The following is a 7,263-nucleotide window of genomic DNA, read 5'->3' on the forward strand; positions in this document are numbered from 1 at the left end:
GGACCCCAGCCCGGAGCTGAGGGCTGCCGAGAGTCCCAAGGTCCCCACAGTGTTATGGAGCTGGGCCGCGATCACCAGCAGGGCAGAGACTGGTGCTGGGCTGAACCCTGGAGCCCCAGCAGGCAGAGCCTGGGGACGTGAGAGCAAAGGTGGCTGAGGGACCAAGAGACCCTGTGCCTGAACACCTGATGGGCACAGCCTACAGGGAGGGCAGTATCAGTGGGGCCCATGCCCCAGTGGTTCAAGAAGAGAAGAGGGCTGAGGACGCAGGGGACTTAGGGGGCGCCTGATTCGGGTGGAATCTGGTTTCCTGAATTGACCACCTCTGAGACAGTACCTGAGGCTGGCTGTGAACTCGTGTGGGTACCTGGGATCCTCACTTTCCCTTCTCAGTGTTTCCAATCCTCCTAACACACTCTATTTCCATTTTACCGGACTTCAAGGACAGCATTCGCCTGCCTCTGAGGGTCTTAGCTTTTCTTCCGTTGACAAGATTTTTTCCACCAGCGACCAATGGTTATCTTATAATACCTGTACCCAGGATACGCTTGCCCAGGACTTGGAAGGATCAACCCTTCCAAAGTGACTACACATTTTCAGTCCCTTCACATGTCTGTCTGGGACTGCCAAATTTCCAGTATATTCTACTTGTTTCACCTATTTAAATTTTGAAGACCTTGGACTCTAAATTCAAGATAGCAGACAGCTAGTTTGGAGGTGCCTTGACTGAAATGTAACACGTCCACTAAGAAAAAATGAGCAAACACTGCCTTCCCCTCCCTCTCTCTAAATCATAAGCAATGACCAAAAAGAGGGAGAGTTTGCAAATAAAAATGACCGGAGTGGAAAATAAGGTGGTGATGCCAGAAACTCAGGAAATGGTGAAAGATAAGCAACACAGGGACCGCCTCCAACCACGGAGAGCTTGCTCTGACACTGGCACACACATGGCGCAGGGCAGACCGAGGACCCACACGCCAGTTCGTAAGGTGGTTGCGTCTCTGCTGGTGCATCCTACACGTAGCAGAGTCGAGGGGGGCGCTGCGCGGGGGCCTTATTCGGGGCCCACCCAGCACCCAGAACAGCAGATGGTGCCCCTCCAGAGCACAATGAGGATGAAACAAGCCCGTAGGCCACAGGCTCCTGGGACAGCAGTGGGCACGTGGTAGGCGCGATTCCACTGGCCTAAAGCCAGGGCCCTTTCTGTCTGTACTTCCCTTGCTCCAGGAAGAGTCCTAAGCCCCATGTCACCCTCGGGCACTTTCCCGCAGGCCCCGGCTCCTCTGTCCATGGCCTCCTTGGCACTCCCTGCGATACCCCTCAGTGCCCTTTGGACACGTGCTCTTCAGAGCATCTGAGCTGCGGCCCGCGAGCACATCCGACTCGGGGGTGTGGTGCTTTGGGGGATGGGCAGGCCCTGGGGCAAACTGCTGACCTTGTGCAGCTGTGGGGAAACCCCAGCAGGTGGAACAGGCCCTAGCCAGGTGGACCCTGGAGAGCAACAGGAGACACTGGGCAGCAATGCTCCAGACCTGGAGACCGCACGGATCCGCGGAGGCCTTGGCTCTTCTCTCCTTCATCAGTTCCTACACAATGTGATGTCCCACCTTGGTAACCTTTTCCCAGTAATACTCCCTGGCCCTGGAGTCACTCTTCTCTCACTTTTTTGAATGCTGGCTGGCTCTAATCCTTGGTGAATGCCCACCAGCCAGAACTGTCCTGACCACAACGGGCTCTAAGATGGCAAGTTCCTCTGTCCCGAGACCCTGGTTCCTCCACATTTGGGTCCTCCACCTGTTCAGACCCCGCCCCCCCAGGAGGGGCAACCCCTGTTCTGCATCCCGCATCTCCATCCACAGCAGTGATCTGCTGCCCAGGAGCAAGGCCGGGGTGACTGGGGACTGTGCCAGTGGCCTCGAGGTATCCTCAGGAGCAGCTGAAATAAGTCAACACCTCACCACGTGTGTCACCTGGCTCCCATAAGCCCCGCAGTCAGGAGTGGCCATGCCACCACGTCCCTCCCAAGTCTCTGTCATCCCCACGCCACAGGCTCTGGGGCACATGACCCGGAAGTGCTGTCTCCAGGGTCGGGTTGACAGCTGGAGCATTACTGATTCAGATGTGTTTTTCTGTTTCCATCAAGGGTCCACCCCAGCTAGGGGCTGCTAGCCAACACCTGAAAGCCTGAGAGCTGCCGGGTGTTTGCGATGGTAAAATTTTCCACCTTCCCCAGCGAAGGCCCAGGCCAAAGGAAGTAGGTCCCTTGGCAGAGAGGCACTTGGGAAAGGCCCAGCTGGACAAGAACGGTGTCCTGCCTCCAGGCCAGGGCTGCCATCCCCAGCTGCTGGGGCTGACCAGGTGGAGGGTGCCAGAAGGACCAGATTAGGTCACTGCTGAGGATCTCAATGAAGGTGCCAGAATCCCCTGCTTCATCAGCACCTGCCTGAGTCCGTCAGCATGGGTGCCGTCACCCCCAACCTAACCCCCCCCCCCCACCCCAACTGCTGTCTGGCCCACTGTCCTCTGCTGTCCTTGCCTGGCACGATGACTTCTGGGACCTCGCACCCTCCCAGAACCTGGATGGCTCAACCCACTTGCAGTCATGATGCCCAGGGGGCTGAGTGCTCCCTGCCAGATGTCACCTGTTCGCATCACATCATTGCAGGCCCGCCGTCCCTGGAGTTAATGGCCTAAAACAAGTTATTTTGTTCACAGATCCGTAGTTTAGTCAGGGCTCTGTGGAGACCATCCATCTCTGCTCCACTTGGTGTTGTCCGGGTCAGCCAGGAGGCCGGGCCAGGTCCCCTGAAGACTCATTCACTCCCAGTGGGCTTGGTGAGTGCCTTGGGGACGCAGGCAGCTGGGCTGCTGGGCTTCTCTCTCTCATTCTGGGTTCTCCACATGGTCTCGCCAGTGTGAGGCTTCTGGGTAGCCAAACTTTTTTTTTTTTTTTAATTGAAATGAGAACAGAAAATCCACTCTCTTAAACGAACAACTCAGTGGCATTTAGGACATCTGCGATGTTGTGCAAAGAGCTCCTCTGTCTGGGTCTAGAACATTTTTGTCACCCAAAAAGGAAACCCACCCCCAAGCAGCAGTCAGTCCCCACTGTCCTCTCCCCATGACCCCTCGTGATCACCCATCTGCTTTCCATCTCTGTGGCTCTGCCCATTCTGACATTTCCCTTCAATGGAACCCTATCCTGTGTGACCTGTGACTGGCTGGTTGGACTCAGCCTCATGTTTTTGAGGTTTGTCTACACTGCAGCATGTGTATTTGATTTCTTTTCCTGGCCGAATTCTAGGACTACACCCCCATTTTGTTTATGGTTCCATCCCCTGGTGGATGCCTGGGCAGTTCCCACCTTCGGGGCTGCTGTGAACGGAGCGACTGTGAACATGTCTGTACGCACACGAGTGGCTGCTTTCAAGTCTTTGGGTGGATTCCAAGCAGTGGAACTGCCGGCGTATGGTAATTCCAGGTAACCTTTTGGGGAGCCCCAAACTGCTTTCTGCACTGACCACATCACTGCACATTCCCCCCCAGCAATGCACAGAGGTCCAAATGGTTTCCCCATGCTTGCCAACATACTTTCCAGTTTTGGATCATCACATGTCAGCCCTGGGATGCCGAGGTACACGGTGGGAGCGAGCCGCCAGAGCTTTTCTCCTGTGCCTTTCAGATCTAGCTCGGAGCCAAACTATCGCGCCTGCCGTGTGCTCGTTGTTGGAAGAGCCAGCAAGCAGCCAAAGCCCACACCTTTTGAGGGAAAGGCCTCCAGTCTTTAATGGGAGGAGTGTCAAAGAATTTAGGGGCCAGTTTTAAGTCACAAGATCTTCATGACATTTCTCACTCAGAGGCCCCAGGAACACAGACCAGCACACCGCTCCGTCATCGAGACAGTCTACCAGTGGAGCCAAGTGGGCCCTGCTGCGGAGCCCACTCACATGCAGACTCCAGCCCATCTCAGCCCGAGACAAAGGGAAGGGCCTTTAGGCCCCCGGGTCATGCTGGGTTACTGTTTCCTACCCAGCTTCAACTCTCACCAAGGAAAAAGTAAAAACAGGACTACAAAATTAGGCTCAGAGATGAAGAATTAGAAATCACGGCAAATCTCAAAGTTGACACATACCCAGACATCAAAAATGCTGGAAAACCGACACAGCTGTTCAGCGACCATGGCATGTGTCTGTGATGCCTGGCCCTCGCTGTTGGGCTGTGCACTCCCTGATCACCCTTCGCAGGAGAACGAGCTCCTGAGCCTGTGTAAGGACAGAAAGCCTCCTCAATCTTTCCTCCAGTGTGGTTGACCAAACTTGGAATTACTGATACTTTAGAAGAGTTTGTTTCATCTTCACAGCTTACGTGGGCAGGGACATTAAGTTTTCAGAACCATTGTCGAATGTGGGGCAACCATGATTGGGTTTCCTGAGCAGCTGTGTGAGCTGCAGGATTCCAGGACATGTCAAGAATTCCCAGACTAATCTTTAACCTGCTTCTGCAAACAAGGAACAGCGCATTCACAGTTGGGCGTGGCTGCCAGGCCAGCGTATTCCTCCAACAGGAGCAAACTTCCACCTTGAGCAGGCATGGTTGAGAAGCAAATCTTCCTGTTTTGAGTTTATACATCCAACAACTGGAAGAATATTCTGCACACTAGCTTCTGGCTCTACATGTTTCAAGTCTTGTCTCTCCTCCATTGACTCCCATCATTCAAGTCACAACAGGGGTGATCAGCACGGAGGACAGTGTGTAGTACACACCTCAGCTTAGTCTGTTGTGTGACCACCGAACTGCCCTGCCCCGCCCAGAGCGTGTTCCCCCGCCTAGTCCGGCATGGATGGCACCACCATGCTTCTGTCAGGCCAAAGCAATGAAGTCACCTACAGCCCCTCTCGCTCACCCACGGCCCATCTGTCAGCAACTCCTAGGGTCGCTACCTTCAGCCTGAGTCCAGACTCTGACTTCTCGGCCCGTCTGGTGCCCTGAGCTCTGCGCCACCACCATCTACCTACCACCTGGATTATCAAGTAGCCTCCTGGGCCTCCCACCGCCTCCCTTGCAGGCTGTTCTCCTTTACAACCCACACCTCCAATCCTGGGTGTTCCCCATCTCAGATAAGAGCCCCCAGACCCTGTACTTCTTAACTATCTCCCCCACCCATTTTGTATCACACATTTATTCGCTGCTTTTGTCCCCTTGCCCACCACAACAGACAGTATTTTTAGTCCTGACTGTATCCCTAGCACCCGGATTGGAGCCAAGCACATTCCAGCTGTTCAGTGAGAGCCCCCACAGCCAGGGCTCTGGGCTGGAAGGGCCCCAGACATACAAGGTGTGCACCAAGAGCTTCTGCCTTTAGGAACTGTGTCCTGGCGACTTGCCCTTTCCTTTGGGCATTGTGTCACACAGAGTAGAACCCCACATAGATCCCCTGCCCCTTACCTCTTCCTACTGTCTAGTGGGCCTGGGCCTGTGTGGTCCAAAGACCACAGTTCCCCCTACCATGGAGGTCAGTTCATTCGCACATCTGACCCTGTGGCCTCCCTGCTCCCAAAGCCTTCCACAGCCCTGGCCCATCAAACCCACACTCCTCCCTGCAACAGCTCAGGCTCTTACCAGCCCAGGGAGGAGAACAGTACAGGGTTACCTGACGAAGCTGGGGTGGGAAAGAAGCGCCAGGAACAAAAGGCCCAGCCTGGCCTCCCAAGTCTGTGGACCCAACAAGGTGTCACGCATGAACCCATTACCCACAGGAGTGAAACTCTGAGTCCTGGGGAGCCTCTCACTTGCGAACAGTTTAATTGCTCAAACCCATGAGGCCAGCCCCCCATAGCCCAGAGGCCGCATGTGAGCCCCGGTGGCGCATGCCCCTTTCCAGCCTGGCCCTGTCCCGCAGGTCCTGAGGCAAGCTATCAGTTTTATTTTGTCCCATTTGCCAAAGCCCACCTGTGTCCCCACCCCCTTTGCTCCTGGCTTGCAATCCAGTCACTGACTGGGAACAAACACCTTTATAGGTAAACCCGGGAACAGGATACAGGTCAAGGGAAATGAATCTGCTGGGTGTTCTGGGTTACACGTAACTGGGACAGCACATGAGCAAGGTCTACACCAGAAGCTCCCGGCTGGCCTGGCCAGAATTACCCCCTGAGTTTTCCTCAAGTGCCCAGTGCACAGGAAGTGCTCGATGAAGTGGGGTAACATGTCCCACGGTGTGGTGGTAATGAAAAGGCCCCGTGGTTTAAAAAAAAAAAAAAAAAAAAAAAGCCCTGCGTCACGTGCCACAATGCACCAGCACCTGCATCTTTCACAGCGTCTCTGGCCAAGAAACCCAGACTCCACTCTGCATCACCGGGGCTCCTGAGCCTCTTGAAATCCTGACAGTCTGGGAGAGCTGTTCCCTTTCCATCATGTTTAAAACTTTAAAAAATTGCTACATATGAATATAGTTGTAGGAGTGGTAAACACATGGCTCACCACATTCCCGTCCTCCGTCCCCAGAGAAAACCACTGAACTTAGCTTTGTCCTCTGCATTTACCTCCACATTTCTAGGTAACGTGCTTCTACTGAGCTCTTGAATTTTCAGTTTTACGCATCATCTGCTGGATTCCTACTATGGTCAATGAGAACTTCGCCCCATCATGCTCTGCACATACGTTCCCGGTCCCCTTAGGAGAGTTCTGTTGTCAGTTTTTGCCAGAGCAACATGCATCATCTGTGTGTTCATTATTCCTATGTAATCACAGCGGAGTCATGTAAGGCCTATGGTTCCTCTTCCTTAGTATTTCTGTGGCATTAATAAACGGTGTATTTTTACTTGCTTAACTTTCTCTGTCGGACTCCTGTCCAACCCCTGGGACAGAAGCTTGAATCAAGTGTGGTGCCTTCCAGCCCTACCGGACAGCAGGCAGACCTCAGCCCTGGCTGCCCAGTGCAGTCACTTCCCGGCACTCCCCAGTGTCTCCAGGCCTCCACATTTATCTCTGCTTATTCCTCTTTTCCTGGAGCCCTCCTTCGGGCAGCTTTGAGAATGGGTGCAAAGGAGGGGATTTTGAGGCCACTGCAGACTTTTCCTGGGGGCTCTCTCGCTCTGGCACCTGCTTGGGGTGCTCTCTCTCAGTAAGCCCCTTTGGAGCAAGCAGGTTCTCAGTTTGCCTCGACCACCTCCTCCCACACCCCCTCCCCACAGTGGGCTTCCTGTTCCTCACTGCCACTTCCCTCCACCACCGGTCTTCTTGCCCTAGGCTCCTGCTGGCATGAAC

At 54.4% G+C, this 7,263-nt stretch overlaps 1 long non-coding RNA gene across 1 annotated transcript; it reads left to right on the forward strand.

Annotated features, from left to right (window-relative positions):
• The first annotated feature begins 792 nt into the window (after positions 1–792).
• Positions 793–6,826, forward strand: LOC111147627. Its single transcript, XR_002640644.1, has 2 exons — positions 793–3,481; positions 3,683–6,826. It is a non-coding gene; the product is annotated as an uncharacterized LOC111147627 (long non-coding RNA).
• The last annotated feature ends 437 nt before the right edge of the window (positions 6,827–7,263 follow it).

The sequence above is a fragment of the Enhydra lutris genome, unplaced genomic scaffold, assembly GCF_002288905.1.
Source record: "Enhydra lutris kenyoni isolate GAN:26980312 unplaced genomic scaffold, ASM228890v2 scaffoldscaffold17, whole genome shotgun sequence".
NCBI classification, from domain to species: Eukaryota; Metazoa; Chordata; class Mammalia; order Carnivora; family Mustelidae; genus Enhydra; species Enhydra lutris.